Below are 18,218 nucleotides of genomic sequence, written 5' to 3'. Positions count from 1 at the left end.
AGAGACCTGACCGAATTCTTCAAAGAAGAAGAAGACATGGCAGCCGAAAATAACAATAATGCAAACAATGCAAGGAAGGTGCTGGGTGACTTTACTGCACCTACTCCTGATTTTTATGGGAGAAGCATCTCTATCCCTGCCATTGGAGCAAACAACTTTGAGCTTAACCCTCAATTAGTTTCTCTAATGCAACAGAATTGCAAGTTCCATGGACTTCCAATGGAAGATCCTCATCAGTTCTTAGCTGAATTCTTGCAAATCTGTGACACAGTCAAGACTAATGGGGTTGACCCTGAGGTCTATAGACTGATGCTATTCCCTTTTGCTGTAAGAGACAGAGCTAGATTATGGTTGGACTCTCAACCTAAAGAAAGCCTGGACTCTTGGGAAAAGCTAGTCAATGCCTTCTTGGCAAAGTTCTTTCCACCACAAAGATGGAGTAAGCTTAGAGTGGAAGTCCAAACCTTCAGACAGAAGGATGGAGAATCCCTCTATGAAGCTTGGGAAAGATACAAACAATTGATCAGAAGATGTCCTTCTGACATGCTTTCTGAATGGAGCATCATAGGTATTTTCTATGATGGTCTCTCTGAACTATCCAAGATGTCTTTGGATAGCTCTGCTGGAGGATCTCTTCATCTGAAGAAGATGCCTACAGAGGCTCAAGAGCTAATTGAAATGGTTGCAAATAACCAATTCATGAACACTTCTGAAAGGAATCCTGTGAACAATGGAACTAGTCAGAAGAAAGGAGTTCTTGAGATTGACACTCTGAACGCCATTTTGGCTCAGAATAAAATATTGACTCAACAAGTCAATTTGATTTCTCAAAGTCTGTCTGGAATGCAAAATGCACCAAACAGTACTAAGGAGGCTTCATCTGAGGAAGAAGCTTATGATCCTGAGAACCCTTCAATGGAAGAGGTGAATTACCTAGGAGAACCCTATGGTAACACCTATAATTCTTCATGGAGAAATCACCCAAATCTCTCATGGAAGAATCAAGAGAGACCTCAACAAGGTTTCAATAATAATGGTGGAAGAAACAGGTTTAGCAATGGCAAGCCTTTTCCATCATCTTCTCAGCAACAGATAGAGAATCCTAAGCAGAACCCCTCTGACTTAGCAACCATGGTCTCTGATCTAATTAAAACCACTCAAAGTTTCATGAATGAAACAAGGTCCTCCATTAGAAATTTGGAGGCACAAGTGGGACAGTTGAGCAAGAAAGTTACTGAACTCCCTCCAAGTACTCTCCCAAGCAACACAGAAGAAAATCCAAAAGGAGAGTGCAAAGCCATCAATATGCCGAATTTGGAGAGGAGGAGAGGCAGTGAACGCCACTGAGGAAGACCTCAATGGGCGTGCACTAGCCTCCAATGAGTTCCCCAATGAGGAACCATGGGAATCTGAGCCTCAAAATGAGACCATAGAGATTCCATTGGACTTACTTCTGCCTTTCATGAGCTCTGATGAGTATTCTTCCTCTGAAGAGGATGAGTATGTCACTGAAGAGCAAGTTGCTAAATACCTTGGAGCAATCATGAAGCTAAATGACAAGTTATTTGGAAATGAGACTTGGGAGGATGAACCTCCTTTGCTCACCAAAGAACTGGATGACTTGTCTAGACAGAAATTACCTCAAAAGAGACAAGATCCTGGGAAGTTTTCCATACCTTGTACCATAGGCACCATGACCTTCAAGAAGGCTCTGTGTGACTTAGGGTCAAGTGTAAACCTCATGCCTCTCTCTGTGATGGAGAAGCTAGGGATCTTTGAGGTACAAGCTGCAAGAATCTCACTAGAGATGGCAGATAACTCAAGAAAACAAGCTTATGGACTTGTAGAGAATGTTTTGGTGAAAATTGAAGGCCATTACATCCCTACTGATTTCATAGTCCTAGAGACTGGGAAATGCATGGATGAAACCATCATCCTTGGCAGACCTTTCCTAGCCACAGCAAAGGCTGTGATTGATGTTGATAGAGGTGAACTGATCATTCAAGTGAATGAAGAATCCTTTGTGTTTAAGGCTCAAGGATATCCCTCTATCACCATGGAGAGGAAGCATGAAGAGCTTCTCTCAAATCAGAGATAAACAGAGCCCCCACAGTCAAACTCTAAGTTTGGTGTTGGGAGGCCACAACCAAACTCTAAGTTTGGTGTTGAACCCCCACATTCAATCTCTAAGTTTGGTGTTGGGAGGTTCCAACATTGCTCTGAGTATCTGTGAGGCTCCATGAGAGTCCTCTGTCAAGCTACTGACATTAAAGAAGCGCTTGTTGGGAGGCAACCCAATGTTATATTTTTTATATTTTCCTATGTTATTTTGTAGGTTGATGATCATAAGAAGTCACAAAATTAATTGAAAAAGCAAAAACAGAATGAAAAACAGGAAGAAAAACAGCACACCCTGGAGGAAGATGCTGCTGGCGTTCAAACGCCAGTAAGCCTAGCAGTTGGGCGTTTAACGCCCAGTCTGGCACCATTCTGGGCGTTTAACGCCAGAAAGGGGCACCAGACTGGCGTTAAACGCCAGAAAAGGGCAAGAACCTGGCGTTAAACGCCAGGAATGGGCACCAGCCCGGCGTTTAACGCCAGAAATGGCTCAAAACGTGATTTTGAGCAACATTTGGTGCAGGGATGACTTTTCCTTGACACTACAGGATCTGTGGACCCCACAGGATCCCCACCTACCCCACCACCACCCTCTCTCTTCTTCCCCCATTCACCAATCACCTCAACACCTCTTCCCCAAAAACCCTTCACCTATCAAATCCCATCTTTCTCTTCACCACTCACATCCATCCTTCTTAAAACCCCACCAACCTCACCCTTCAAATTCAAACCACTTTCCCTCCCAAACCTACCCAATATGGCCGAACCCCATCTCCCCTCTCTCCTATAAATACCCTTCTTCACTCCTTCATTTTCACACAACCAAAACACCACTTCTCCCCCTCCTTGGCCGAATACACCACCATCTCCCTCTTCCTCATTTCTTCTTCTTCTACTCTCTTCTTTCTTCTTTTGCTCGAGGACGAGCAAACATTTTAAGTTTGGTGTGGTAAAAGCGTTGCTTTTTCGTTTTTCCATAACCATTATGGCATCCAAGGCCGGAGAAACCTCTAGAAAGAGGAAAGGGAAGGCAAAAGCTTCCACCTCCGAGTCATGGGAGATGGATAGATTCATCTCAAGGGTGCATCAAGACCACTTCTATGAAGTTGTGGCCTTGAAGAAGGTGATCCCCGAGGTCCCCTTTTCACTCAAAAAGGGTGAATATCCGGAGATCCGCCATGAGATCCAAAGAAGAGGTTGGGAAGTACTTACCAACCCCATTCAACAAGTTGGAATCTTGATGGTTCAAGAATTCTATGCCAATGCATGGATCACCAAGAGCCATGATCAAAGTATGAACCCGGATCCAAAGAATTATCTTACTATGGTTCGGAGGAAATACTTGGATTTTAGTCCGGAAAGTGTGAGGGTGGCGTTCAACTTGCCTATGATGCAAGGAGATGAACATCCTTACACAAGAAGGGTCAACTTTGATCAAAGGTTGGACCAAGTCCTCACAATCATATGTGAAGAGGGCGCACAATGGAAGAGAGATTCAAGAGGCAAGCCGGTTCAATTGAGAAGGCATGACCTCAAACCCGTGGCTAGAGGATGGTTGGAGTTTATCCAACGCTCAATCATTCCCACTAGCAACCGGTCCGAAGTTACTTTAGACCGGGCCATCATGATCCATAGCATCATGATTGGAGAAGAAGTGGAAGTTTATGAGGTCATAGTCCAAGAACTCTACAAGGTGGCGGATAAGTCCTCTACCTTGGCAAGGTTAGCCTTTCCTCACCTCATTTGTCACCTCTGTTATTCAGTTGGAGTTGACATAGAGGGAGACATCACCATTGATGAGGATAAGCCCATTACCAAGAAAAGGATGGAGCACACAAGAGACCCCTCTCATCATGAGATCCCTGAGATGCCTCAAGGGATGCACTTTCCTCCACAAAACTATTGGGAGCAACTAAACACCTCCCTAGGAGAACTGAGTTCCAACATGGGACAACTAAGGGTGGAGCACCAAGAACACTCCATTCTCCTCCATGAAATAAGAGAAGATCAAAGAATCATGAGAGAAGAGCAACAAAGGCAAGGAAGAGACATTGAGGAGCTCAAGCACTCCATAGGACCTTCAAGAGGAAGGAAGAGCCGCCATCACTAAGGTGGACCCGTTCCTTGATTTCCTTGTTCTTTATTCTTCTGTTTTTCGAATTTTAGTGCTTATGTTTATCCATGTTTGTGTCTTATGATCATTAGTGTCTTAGTGTCTATGCCTTAAAGTCATGAATGTCCTATGAATCCATCACCTTTCTTAAAATAAAAACGTGCCTAATTGAAAAGAAAAAGAATTGCATGAATTTTGAATTTTATAACAGTTTAATTATTTTGATGTGGTGGCAACACTTTTGTTCTCTGAATGTATGCTTGAACAGTGCATATGTCTTTTGAATTTGTGGTTCATGAATATTGGCTCTTGAAAGAATGATGAAAAAGGAGACATGTTACTGAGGATCTGAAAAATCATAAAAATGATTCTTGAAGCAAGAAAAAGCAGTGAATACAAAAAAAAAAAAGAAAAGCAAAAAGCAAACGAAAAAAAAAGAGAGAAAAGAGAAAAGAGAAAGAAAGAAATAAAGTTGTGATCCAAGGCAATAAGAGTGTGCTTAAGAACCCTGGACACCTCTAATTGGGAACTTTAGCAAAGCTGAGTCACAATCTGAAAAGGTTCACCCAATTATGTGTCTGTGGCATGTATGTATCCGGTGGTAATACTGGAAGACAGAGTGCTTTGGGCCACAGCCAAGACTCAATAAAGTAGCTGTGTTCAAGAATCATCATACTTAACTAGGAGAATCAATAACACTATCTGGATTCTGAGTTCCTAAAGAAGCCAATCATTCTGAGTTCCAAAGGATAGAGTGAGATGCCAAAACTATTCAGAGGCAAAAAGCTAAAAGCCCCGCTCATCTAATTAATACTGATCTTCATAGATGTTTTTGGAGTTCATTGCATATTCTCTTCTTTTTATCTTATTTGATCTTCAGTTGCTTGGGGACAAGCAACAATTTAAGTTTGGTGTTGTGATGAGCGGATAATTTGTATGCTTTTTGGCATTGTTTTTAGTATGTTTTTGGTAGTTTTAGTTGAGTTCTTAGTATATTTTTATTAGTTTTTAGTTAAAATTCACTTTTCTGGACTTTACTATGAGTTTGTGTGTTTTTCTGTGATTTCAGGTATTTTCTGGCTGAAATTGAGGGACCTGAGCAAAAATCTGATTCAGAGACTGAAAAGGACTGCAGATGCTGTTGGATTCTGACCTCCCTGCACTCGAAGTGGATTTTCTGGAGCTACAGAAGCCCAATTGGCGCGCTCTCAACGGCGTTGGAAAGTAGACATCCTGGGCTTTCCAGCAATATATGATAGTCCATATTTTGCCCAAGATTTGATGGCCCAAACCGGCGTTCAAAGTCACCTACAGAAATTCCAGCGTTAAACGCCGGAACTGGCACCTAAATGGGAGTTAAACGCCCAAACTGGCATAAAAGCTGGCGTTTAACTCCAAGGAGAGTCTCTACACGAAAATGCTTCATTGCTCAGCCCAAGCACACACCAAGTGGGCCTGGAAGTGGATTTCTATGTCATTTACTCATCTCTGTACACCCTAGGCTACTAGTTTTCTATATATAGGACCTTTTACTATTGTATTTTTAATCTTTGGACATCTAGTTCTTAGATCATTTGGGAGGCTGGCCATTCGGCCATGCCTAGACCTTGTTCTTATGTATTTTCAACGGTGGAGTTTCTACACACCATAGATTAAGGTGTGGAGCTCTGCTGTACCTCGAGTATTAATGCAATTACCATTGTTCTTCTATTCAATTCCGCTTGTTCTTTTACCAAGATATCACTTGTTCTTCAACTTGATGAATGTGATGATCTGTGACACTCATCATCATTCTCACCTATGAGCAAGGTGACTGACAACCATTCTTGTTCTACAAGCATTCGAGGCTTAGTGAATATCTCTTGGATTTCTGATTGCATGATGCATGGTTGATCGCCTGACAACCGAGTGCTCGCCTGACAAACGAGCCAGCCATTCCGTGAGATCAGAGTCTTCGTGGTATAGGCAAGAACTGATGGCGGCATTCAAGAGAATCCGGAAGGTCTAACCTTGTCTGTGGTATTCTGAGTAGGATTCAATGATTGAATGACTGTGACGTGCTTCAAACTCCGAAAGGCGAGGCGTTAGTGACAGACGCAAAAGAATCACTGGATTCTATTCCGGCCGGACCGAGAACCGACAGATGATTAGCCTATGCTGTGACAGAGCATCAGGGACGTATTTTCACTGAGAGGATGGGAGGTAGCCATTGACAACGGTGAAACCCTACACGAGCTTGCCATGGAAAGGAGTAAGAAGGATTGGATGAAGACAGTAGGAAAGCAGAGAGACGGAAGGGAAGGCATCTTCATACGCTTGTCTGAAGCTCTTACACCAATGATATACATAAGTATCTCTATCTTTATCTTTATGCTTTATTCATCATCTATACCCAATTGAGTCTGCCTGACTGAGATTTACAAGGTGACCATAGCTTGCTTCATACCACCAATCTCCGTGGGATCGACCCTTACTCGCGTAAGGTTTATTACTTGGACGACCCAGTGCACTTGCTGGTTAGTTGTGCGAAGTTGTGTTTATGCCATGGTATTGAGCACCAAGTCTTTGGAGCCATTACTAGGGATTGTTTGTGTTTTGAAAAGTATTGATCACAATTTCGTGCACCACCCGTGCTAGCAGCACAAGCCCTGCCACGCGAACGCGTCAGCCACGCGTCCGCGTCATATTGGAAATAAGGCCACCCGCGCGATCGCGTCGACCACGCGACCGCATCACCCTGGATTTTGGCAATACCAAGTTTCGAACAGAGAGTTGTGCGACCGCGAGGCTGCACTCGCGCCACTAGCACAAATCGAGTCACGCGATCGCGTGCCCCACACGTCTGCGTCACCCAACCTTATCGCGCACCACGCGACCGCGTCGCCAGCGTCGCACAACCTATCCAGATTAGTGCCAATTTTCTTATCTTTTCTCTTCTAAACCTAAATTTCTTCCTTCTCTCTCCTTTCTCACTTTCTTTTTCTACTTCTCATTCTTTTTCACTTTCATTTTATTTTATTTAATTTATTTGCATACTTTTCATTCATTGCATATTTTATTTTTCTAAAAGTTATTATTAGTGTTCAAATATTCTTATTCAACTGTTACATGTTTTCTGGTATTTTCTTGGTGCTTCATGACTTGTTTAATTCTGATTGAGTAATATTATTTATATCAATGACATTCTTTTATACATGTATTACTTTTACATTGATATGAATTTATATTATCTCTCCTTACCCACACTCTCTCCCTCATTGTTGCAATATTTTGCACCACTAGTATGCCATGTGCTTCCATTGTCTTCTCACTTGCATGTTGTAGCTACCATGTAATTGAGACCCTTATTTTTGGAATTAACCAACCCCTGTTTTATTTGTTTTCTATCTTTGCTTTGGGTTACTTTCCTTCCCTTTTTCTTTCAGGATGGCCACCAGGAAGAGACCAGAAGACGTTTACATGGGAGAGACAAACAAGTTCCTACGCACATTCCTTGATGAGAAAAGCATCAGTTGGAGCAACCCGTCCACCTGCACATCTCAGCATGCACCGAGGACGGTGCAGTCTTTAAGTGTGGGGAGGTCGATACCGATCTCCATGGGTTAGTACTTTCCTGTCTCAAACACCAATATTTTATTTTATTTGTTTGTTCATTGTTGCATTTGCATGTTTGTTTGATTTTTGTGCACATTTTACCACTTGGTTAAAGTAATATTTTCTTTTTCAAGAAACCTTTTAAAAGTATTTCACTAATTTGAATAAAATTTTTTGCTTACACTTGTTTGAAGAAATATTATATTGAAACATGGTTTAGAGCTCGAACACACATAACCTGTGAGATTTTTAAGCCTATTTGAATTGGTTGCATTTTATCAACCAATATTTTATTTTTGGTGTGTGATTTTCTTTCTAAAATTGTGATCTTTGTCTTGCTTAATTCTATATTTCCATTGTTTAATGTATGCATACACTTATATGATTGAGGCCTTGTTTCACTGAGCTTACATACCCATATGGCCTTAACCTTTTCATTATCTATTGCAAACCAATTTTGAGCCTATTTTACCCCTTTGTTCTTTATTTTAGCACATCATTAACTCTAAGCGGAAAACAATAATGTCCTTAATTTGAATCCTTGGTTAGCTTAGACTAGTGAGAATGCTTATGAATTAAGTGTGGAGAAGAGTGGGTTTGGAAACATTTGGTTTGAGAATTGAGTATGTTATGTATCTTTATGAAAATGTGAAAGAAATGTTTAGGACATGTTCATGTATTCAATAAATTAATTATATGCATTGAAAAAAAATGAAAAAAAAAGAAAAAAAAGAAAAAGAAAAAGAAAAAAAAGAGCAAATAATAAAAAGGGGACAAAATGCCCCAAAGTAAATGGTGAAAGCAATGCATATGTACTGTACTTGAAATTAGAATGCATGAATATGTGGAAAACATGGTTAATGGATGGTTAGATGTTGTATTGTGATTACATGGATTGTTTAAGTTAGGTGGGAAAGTTTAAGTTAATTAAGGATTCAGATTTTAGTCCACTTGACCAAATACAATCCTACCTTGACCCTAACCCCATTACAACCCTTAAAAGACCTCTTGATTTGTGTATTTGTGCATTAAATTTATGTTGATTGTTAGATGAAGAGTAAGCCTTAGAAAGCAAGGTTAGTAGAGAATTGAGAGATCGAACCTTAAACACCTGAGTGATTAGAGTGTATACACTACCAGTAAGGGTTCGATGCTCAATTCCTTGTTCCCTACTTTCATAAGCTATTTTCTTCTTACAAGTCTATTTGTGCTTCATTTTTATGATTTGAATTAGTGAAATCCAGTTCATATTTGTTCTTGAAAGATTTATTTATTTTTAACCAAGTAGGTAGAAACATTTTAGCATGTAGTTGCATTTATAGGTTGCATTTCATACATTCTTACCATTCCTCTTCATCTTTATAGTTTCTCTTGAGCTTAGCATGAGGACATGCTATTGTTTAAGTGTGGGGAGGTTGATAAACCCATATTTTACAGTTTATCTTGTGCTTAATTGAGTGGATTTTATCAACTCTTCACCCACTTATTCATACTATTTGCATGGTTTTGTATTTGCCTTCCTAATTATGTGCTTTGATTGAAAACATGCTTCTTTGACCTTAATTTTATTAATATTAATTCTCCTTTTATACCATTAGATGCCTTGATATGTGTGTTAAGTGTTTTCAGAGATTACAAGGCAGGAATGGCTCAGAGGATGGAAAGGAAGCATGCAAAAGTGGAAGGAATACAAGAAGTTGGAGAAACTGCTAAGCTGTCCAGCCTGACCTCTTTGAACTCAAACGGCTATAACTTTAGCTACAGAGGTCCAAACGACGCGGTTCGAGTTGCGTTGGAAAGCTAACGTCCGGGGCTTCGATTTGATATATAATTTGCTATAGTTGCCCCGACGCCAGACGACGCGAACGCGTGGGTCACGCGGACGCGTGGGTCACGCGGACGCGTGGGTCACGCGGACGCGTGACCTGGCCAACACCCAATCCGCGCGGCCGCGTCACTTTTCCGCGACCTGTACGGACCAGAAAGCGCTGGAAGTGATTTCTGGGCTGTTTCTGACCTAGTTTTCGGCCCAGAGAACACAGATTAGAGGCTATAAAGTGGGGGAATGCATCCATTCATAATCAGGCACTCATAATTCACTTCTCATGATTTAGATTAGTTTTGAGAGAGTTTCTCTCCTCTCTCTTTAGGATTTCTCTTAGTTTTAGGAGTGACTCTCAATCCCAGATTCTTTATTTTTATAGTATTTATTTTTTCAATTAAATTTATGAACTCTTTCATGTTATGATTTTCTTTAAATTAATATTATTTGAGATATTCCAGTTATTATTGCTTTCTTTTAATTACATGATTATTGCTTCCTATCTGAAGGCATTTTTATTTGAGCAGTTTCAATTTTCTTTCCTTTTGGCTTTGGTTGAGACCTTGGTAACTCTTGAGTTATCAAACTTATTGTTGATTGAAAATTGGAATTAATTTGTCCACTTAACTTACCTTCATACTTAGAGGTTAATAAGGTGGGGGAAGAATCCAATTCTCATCACAATTGATAAGGATAACTAGGATAGGACCTCCAGTTCTCCATACCTTGCCAAGAGTTTATTTTACAGTTATTTATTTATTTTTATTGCTTTAAAAATATATCTGTGACCACTGCCCAACTAACCTTTTACCTTAATCCAAAACCCCAAACACACTTTTTCATAACCAATAATAAGAACATACCTCCCTGCAATTCTTTGAGAAGACGACCCGAGGTTTAAATACTCGGTTATCAATTTTAAAAGGGGTTTGTACTTGTGACAGCCAAAACGTTTGTACGAAGGGATTTCTGTCGGTTTAGAGACTATATCTACAACGCGACTGTTTTTATGATATTCTTTACTGGCAAAAATCCTAACGTCAGGGATGAAATGCCTCAACAAACTATGCTTTTCTGTGAAATTTTTGATGTTTGGGGCATTGACTTCATGGGTCCATTTCCAAATTCTAATGGCCACCTCTATATATTGTTAGCTGTAGACTATATTTTTAAATGGGTGGAAGCGATTCCTACCTGTACTGATGATGCTAACACTGTTGTTTCCTTTGTTAGAAACCACATTATTTGTCGTTTTGGATCACCACGAGCAATCGTGAGCGATCAAGGCACCCATTTTTGTAACAGGAGACTAACAGGATTACTGAAGAAGCATGAGATCATTCATAAAATAGCAACAGCCTACCATCCTCAGACTAATGGACAAGCCGAGGTGTCTAACAGAGAGATAAAATGCATTTTACAGAAGATAGTCAAACCTCATAGAAGAGACTGGAGCACCAGACTACAAGATGCACTCTGGGCATACAGAACAGCATACAAGACACCCATTGGGATGAGTCCTTTTCGCTTAGTCTATGGAAAGGCTTGTCATCTTCCAGTTGAGGTGGAGCACAAAGCTTTTTGGGCAGTAAAGGAATGCAACATGGGATTTGAGAAAGCCAGAGCTGAAAGGAAGTTGCAACTGCAAGAATTGGAGAGCCTTCGCCTAGAAGCTTATGAGAACTCTAGACTGTACAAGGAGAAAATGAAGGCTGTACATGATCAACACATCAAGAGAAAGGAGTTCCAACCTGGGGATTTGGTCCTTCTTTACAACTCTAGACTGAGGCTCATGCCAGGCAAACTGCGATCAAGGTGGGAAGGTCCATATAGAGTCGAGAGGGCTGAGCAGTACGGAGTTTTCCATCTAAGTCACCCTTCAAGCTCTGAACTCATCAAGGTTAATGGACATCGTTTGAAGCTCTACCATGGTGAGAAGGCGACGAAAAACAAGGAGTTAGATATCTTCCTCCTGGAGGATCCACTCGCAACTGAAAACTGAGCTACAGAAGCGTCCAACTTAAGGACGTTAAAGCAAAGTGCTAGGTGGGAGACAAACCACTACGGTATGATCGTTCCTCTTCTTCTCCTTCTCTTCCCTCATCTATAACTCTTCTCCATACTACTGCCTTTATCTTGCACCTCATCTGCATACTGCATTTGCATAAAAAAACATAAAAAAAAAAATCGCGACGCAACCGCATCATTGACGCGTCCGCATCGCAAGTGGATCCGAGAGTATAAGAAAGTGAACAGAGAGTCACGCAGGAGCATGGCTGGAGGCGTGCCTTTGGCACAAATCATCACACGCGACCGCGTCGCTGACGCGTCTGCGTCAAGTGCAAACATTGGCCTCCCACGCGTCCGCGTTACTCACGCAGCCGCGTGCCCTGGAATTCGACGTAAAAAGGGTGCACGACCGAAAGTTGTGCTAGAGTGGTACTGGATTAGTGCTGAACGCACAAATTCTTCCCACGCGGACGCATGGCTCATGCGTCTGCGTCATATCCTTCTAATGGCCACTCACTCGATCACATGACCCACGCGATCGCGTCACCCAAAATTTGACAAAAAATAAAAATTCGAACAGAAAGTTGTGCGAGCGCGAGGCTGCCCTCGCACCAGTAGCATAACATGTGTCACACGACCGCGTGACCGACACGTCCGCGTCGATTCACTTAGTGCGCATTCGCCGGAACGCGTCACTCACGCGTCCGCGTCGCTTGCGCCGCACAGCTTATCCTAATTTGCCACACATCTTATCTTTCTCTTCCCCAAATTCTACTTTTTTCTTTTCCCTCTTTCCTTCTTTCTTCCCCTTTCTTTTCTTCTTCCCTCCTTCTCACTTTCTACTTTTTCTCTCTCTCACCACCATTATCAAGGTTTTTCTTTTCTTCTTCCCTCCTTACTTTTCTTTTCTTCTTCTTTATTTATGTTTTCTTCTTCCTTTCTCTTTCTTTTTACTTTCATTGCATATGTTTTCTTTTTTTTCTTTTTTTATTGGTGTGAAAATTTATTTGGTCATTGTGGATTGTTGCAAAATTGTTTGGCAATTATATTTTTAAAGGGTTGCTTGCATGTTCAATCTATTATTTTCATTGGATTATTTACCATGCATGCTATGTGTTTGTGAAAAAGCCCATATGGCATCATGTACTTTTCTACATTATTCCATTCTACTATTTAATGCCTGCTTTTCACAAATTCCCTTTATTATTATTTTAAGTGAATTTAGTTGTCAATACAAACGTGATAGTTTGTTACGAAGTGATGCTTGATCTATGCTACTCATGCCCTTGCCGGCATGCCAATAAACATCTTGCATCTACTTACCCTCTAATGCACTTATTTTATTCCCTTTGATGAACTTTTCACATGTTGTCATGACCATGTGTTCCCTTCATTTATCTTTATCGTGCATTGACTATCACTCACTCAACCCTCTTCCTTGCTTTATCTCTTTAAATTTAATTTACTTTCTCTTCCCTTTTTCAGAATGGCCACTAAGAAAGGCAAAGAGAAAGCTACCCCCAAACCCACAGCAAGGAAAGGAACAAAAAGAGCATTAGTGGCAGAGCCTTCTTCAACTGCAGTCAAGCCCTCAACAAAAAGAATTAAAAGGATCATAAAGGTTGATGAAAAGGAGAGCGCTTTCCCAGCAAAGGACACTGCACGATTTCCAAATCACTACTGTGAGCAGATGTTCCCTATTCTGGCAGCTCGGAATTACTTTTCTTTTCTTCTTCTTTATTTATGTTTTCTTCTTCCTTTCTCTTTCTTTTTACTTTCATTGCATATGTTTTCTTTTTTTTTTCTTTTTTTATTGGTGTGAAAATTTATTTGGTCATTGTGGATTGTTGCAAAATTGTTTGGCAATTATATTTTTAAAGGGTTGCTTGCATGTTCAATCTATTATTTTCATTGGATTATTTACCATGCATGCTATGTGTTTGTGAAAAAGCCCATATGGCATCATGCACTTTTCTACATTATTCCATTCTACTATTTAATGCCTGCTTTTCACAAATTCCCTTTATTATTATTTTAAGTGAATTTAGTTGTCAATACAAACGTGATAGTTTGTTACGAAGTGATGCTTGATCTATGCTACTCATGCCCTTGCCGACATGCCAATAAACATCTTGCATCTACTTACCCTCTAATGCACTTATTTTATTCCCTTTGATGAACTTTTCACATGTTGTCATGACCATGTGTTCCCTTCATTTATCTTTATCGTGCATTGACTATCACTCACTCAACCCTCTTCCTTGCTTTATCTCTTTAAATTTAATTTACTTTCTCTTCCCTTTTTCAGAATGGCCACTAAGAAAGGCAAAGAGAAAGCTACCCCCAAACCCACAGCAAGGAAAAGAACAAAAAGAGCATTAGTGGCAGAGCCTTCTTCAACTGCAGTCAAGCCCTCAACAAAAAGAATTAAAAGGATCATAAAGGTTGATGAAAAGGAGAGAGCTTTCCCAGCAAAGGACACTGCACGATTTCCAAATCACTACTGTGAGCAGATGTTCCCTATTCTGGCAGCTCGGAATTACAACAATGAACACCTTCTTATCCTTCCGCCTCGTATTGCCGCCTTTGTTGAGCCGCAAATTGCACAAAGAAACTGGGGATTTTTACAAAGACAGCCACGATAGGTCAATCTTTCTTGGTTGAGTTCTACTCCAACTTCCAGCTGCCAACCCTGCAGTCTGTCTAGATACGTCAGAAACAAGTCCCTATTACAGAAGAAGTCATTCAGCGAGCCTTAGATCTTCCACCAGCTCCAGAAGGATTGGACGCCTTTTAGAAAGCCGCAATCAAGCGCCAGGCATACACCTTTGACTGGGACGCTGTTCTCAGAGTTATCGCTCAACCTGGCAGCAAATGGATCTTTGGATACCATCGTTCCCGTCCTAAGGGAATCTCGGCTTCCGCACTTACCTTAGAGGCTCACATATGGGCACAGATTATGTCCCATTACGTCTTTCCGAGTACTCATGAGTCCTCCTTCACCACAGACATGGCCGTTCTACTATGGTGCATCCTCACAGACCAGCCTCTTAATTTACCAAAACATATCCGGAATGCTATGGAACATGTGCAGATCGCGGGCAACCTACCTTTCCCCGCCTTGGTTTCTGATCTTATCTCAGCAGCCGGAGTATCCTATAGAGCTAGAGACACCAAAGTCATTCTTCCACGGGATGATCAGTATGTCCCTAACGGGAGATATCTCAGGCCACAACTTGCCACTACCAGCCAGTCCACAGAGGATGCTGCAGCTCCTCCACCATCTACTAGTCAGCTACTGCACCAAATACTGAAGCGATTGGACCAACAAGAAAAGAAAGCTAAGCTCCGAGAATGCCGCAACCACCGCCGTTTCAAACACCTCAAGGAGCTACTTACAGGCAATCACAGACCCAATGACGATCCAGGCACTCCGAACTCCACTTCCTTCACCAGCACAGGGAGCCATGACGGTCCCGACTGTGGAGACACTGCCACTAGCCCACCACTGTTCCTGACAGATGGTACCGAGGACAGTGCAAATCCTTAAGTGTGGGGAGGTCGGTCAGTACGTGACTTCCGAAGGTAATTTTTCTTCCCTAAACACCAATAAATTAGGATATTTAGTTAGTTTTTTCTTTCTTTTGTAGAATAGGATAAATTACATAGTAATAGATTAGTTACATGCATGTTCTACTTGATTGAAAAGACAATAAGTTTCTTCTAAAACTCTATCTTTGGAACAAAATTTTACTAATTTTAATTAAAACTCTTATGTTAAATTTTCTTGAAGTTGTATTTGGAACATGATTTTTAAAGCTAAAGAACACACAACCTGTGAGAATTGAGCCTTTATGCATGGTTACATTATTTAACCATATTTGTTTTATTCTTGTGTGTTTACTTCTCTATGATTGTAACCTATATTTTGTTCCATCTTATATGTCCAATGTTTGGTATATTTATATGCTGCATATGATTGAGGCCATTAATTGTTTAGCTCACTTATCCAAATTAAGCCTACCCTTTCAATTACCTTTGTTAGCCACCTTGAGCCTTTAAATCCCATTTGTTCAATAATTTACCACATTGCTAGCCTTAAGCAGAAAAACAATTATATACCCCAATTTGAATCTTTGGTTAGCTTAAGATAGAATTGTGTGTGCTAATTAAGTATGAGAAATTGTGGGAACAAAAGATAATAAGGGGATATGTCATGATAATATAATGGAAATTTGGACACCTACTCATGTGAAACTATAAAAATAAAAAAATCCATGTGCATTGATAAGCTATGTTTTAAAAAAATATTTTTTTAAATAAATAAGGGGACAAAATTACCCCAATATTGAGTTAAGAATTCAAAGGTCAATGCATGTATGATAGAATTAAAATAAAAAGTTGATACATGAGTATGGAATGTGAAAGAGAATTCTGGGTAGCTAGGTACAAACTCCATAGTTATATAAAATATAGAGGTTATGTTAGAGTTTGAGTTAATTAAAGATTCAATTTATAAGCTCACTTAACCATATATGTATTCTTACCTTTACCTTGGCCCCATTACAACCTTGAAAAGACCTCATGATGTTGCATTGGTATATTAAATGTTGTTGATTGATTAGAAAAAGAACAAAATTTAGGGAGCATGATTAGAGAATGATAGAGCGATTACCCTATACACTGGAGAGATTAGAATATACATACATCATCAGTGAGGGTTCAATGCTTAAAATTCTATGTTCCCTGCTTTCATGAGCTACCTTCTTGCATCTTTATCTGTTCTTACTGTATGAGAATTGAATTAGTAGAGCTTGATTTGTAATTGTTTTGAAGAGCTTATTTATTCTTGATCAAGTGGACAAGAATCATATAGTTGCATTCACATATATAGGTTGCATTGTATTACATGAGTTTTTACATGTTCCTACTCATTTATTTTATCTCCTTCAACTAAGCATGAGGACATGCTAATGTTTAAGTGTGGGGAGGTTGATAAACCACTATTTTATGGTTTATAATGTGTTTAATTGTGTGGTTTTATCATGATCTTTACCCACTTATTCATATAATTAGCATGCATTTATATTTCTTTCCTAAAATTATTACATGACTGAAAACTTACTTCCTAGAGACTTTTAATTAGGTATTTTAATTCTCCTTTATCTCATTCGATGTCGTGATCTGTGTGTTAAGTGTTTCAGGCTTTATAGGGCATGAATGAATTGGAGATTGGAAAGGAAGTTTGCAAAAATAGAAGGAATACAAGAAATTAAGGAGATGACCAGCGAGAAGTGACGCGGCCGCATGGCTCACGCGACCGCGCGAAAGAGAGGAAATCGCAGTGACGCGGCCGCATGATTCACGCGACCGCGCGGATTAGAAAAGCATAAGTGACGCGGAGGCATGGACGACACGCCCGCGTGGGAAAGCGAAACGCCGAATGACGCGTCCGCATGAATGACGCGACCGCGTGGCGTGCGTGATCTGCAGAATTTTAAAAGTCGCTGGCAGAGTTTCTGGGCCGGATTTCAACCCAGTTTTCGGCCCAGAAACACAGACTAGAGCCAGGGAACATGCAGAAATAGAGAGACACAATTCATTCTGCGTAATTTTTAGTTTTAGATCTGGATTTATTCCTCCCCTAGGTTTTTCACTCACTTGAGCATTCATAATTAGGATTGGAAGATTTTGGCTTTAGCTTTTGAGAAGAGTCTACCTTCGGTACTAGTCATCTTATTTTGTTATTTACTTTTTATATTTATTCTTCCATATTCTTAATCCCTCTAGAGTTGACATTGGATTATTTCTACAAGTTATTAATATAGACTATTTTTATTTTCAATTAATTCTTCTATTATTATTTATCATGTCTTCTTTTATTTTCACCATTAATTCTGTGAAATTTATAATTATGATGAGTGAGTAGTTCCATGACTTGATTGGGGGATGATTGAAAGGAACCCTTGAGTTGAATTACTCAAGAGAGAAATTATAATTGGATTTATTGTTGAATCACCCTCTAATCATTAACTCTAGTCCTTCCCAAGGGAGAGGATTAGGACTTATGACTAGAAACAGATTTCCAACTTGCTTGACTTTCCTTTACCTAGTAAGGGTTAACTAAGCAGAGCGACTTCCAATTATTAATTAATCTTGAGAGTATTTCAACAAGAATAGGGCTTCCAACTAATCTACCCCCAGTCAAGGCTTTTATTTAAAATTAGTTAAATTCTCTAGATTAATTCCCTGCTTATCAACTAAACCATTTTTGAAAACGCCCGATTGATAAAATAGCACATCTCCTTGCAACTCGTTGGGAGACGACCTGGGATTCATACTCCCAGTATTTTAATTTTCAATATTGTGACAACCCCTTTTAAATTGATAAGCGGATTTTTGGCTGGTTAAGGACTGTACTTGCAACGTGTCCATATTAATAAATTCTTAACTCGCCAATTTCTGCCACGTCAGTATCACACTTAGACCGAGTCCCAAACTTGTGCCGGCACCAATATTTGGTTGGTATCTCCATCAGGTGGTTGTAGGCTCCATTATTAA

At 40.1% G+C, this 18,218-nt stretch overlaps 1 non-coding gene across 1 annotated transcript; it reads right to left on the bottom strand.

Moving 5' to 3' along the window:
• Positions 1-441: 441 nt before the first annotated feature.
• On the bottom strand, positions 442-549 carry LOC130971130 (small nucleolar RNA R71). Its single transcript, XR_009082361.1, has one exon. It is a non-coding gene; the product is annotated as a small nucleolar RNA R71 (small nucleolar RNA).
• Positions 550-18,218: the final 17,669 nt, after the last annotated feature.

This window comes from Arachis stenosperma, chromosome 3 (assembly GCF_014773155.1).
Source record: "Arachis stenosperma cultivar V10309 chromosome 3, arast.V10309.gnm1.PFL2, whole genome shotgun sequence".
Taxonomy (NCBI): Eukaryota; Viridiplantae; Streptophyta; class Magnoliopsida; order Fabales; family Fabaceae; genus Arachis; species Arachis stenosperma.
Note: the sequence above shows the minus strand (reverse complement) of the source record. Positions and strands in the feature narration are given on the sequence as shown.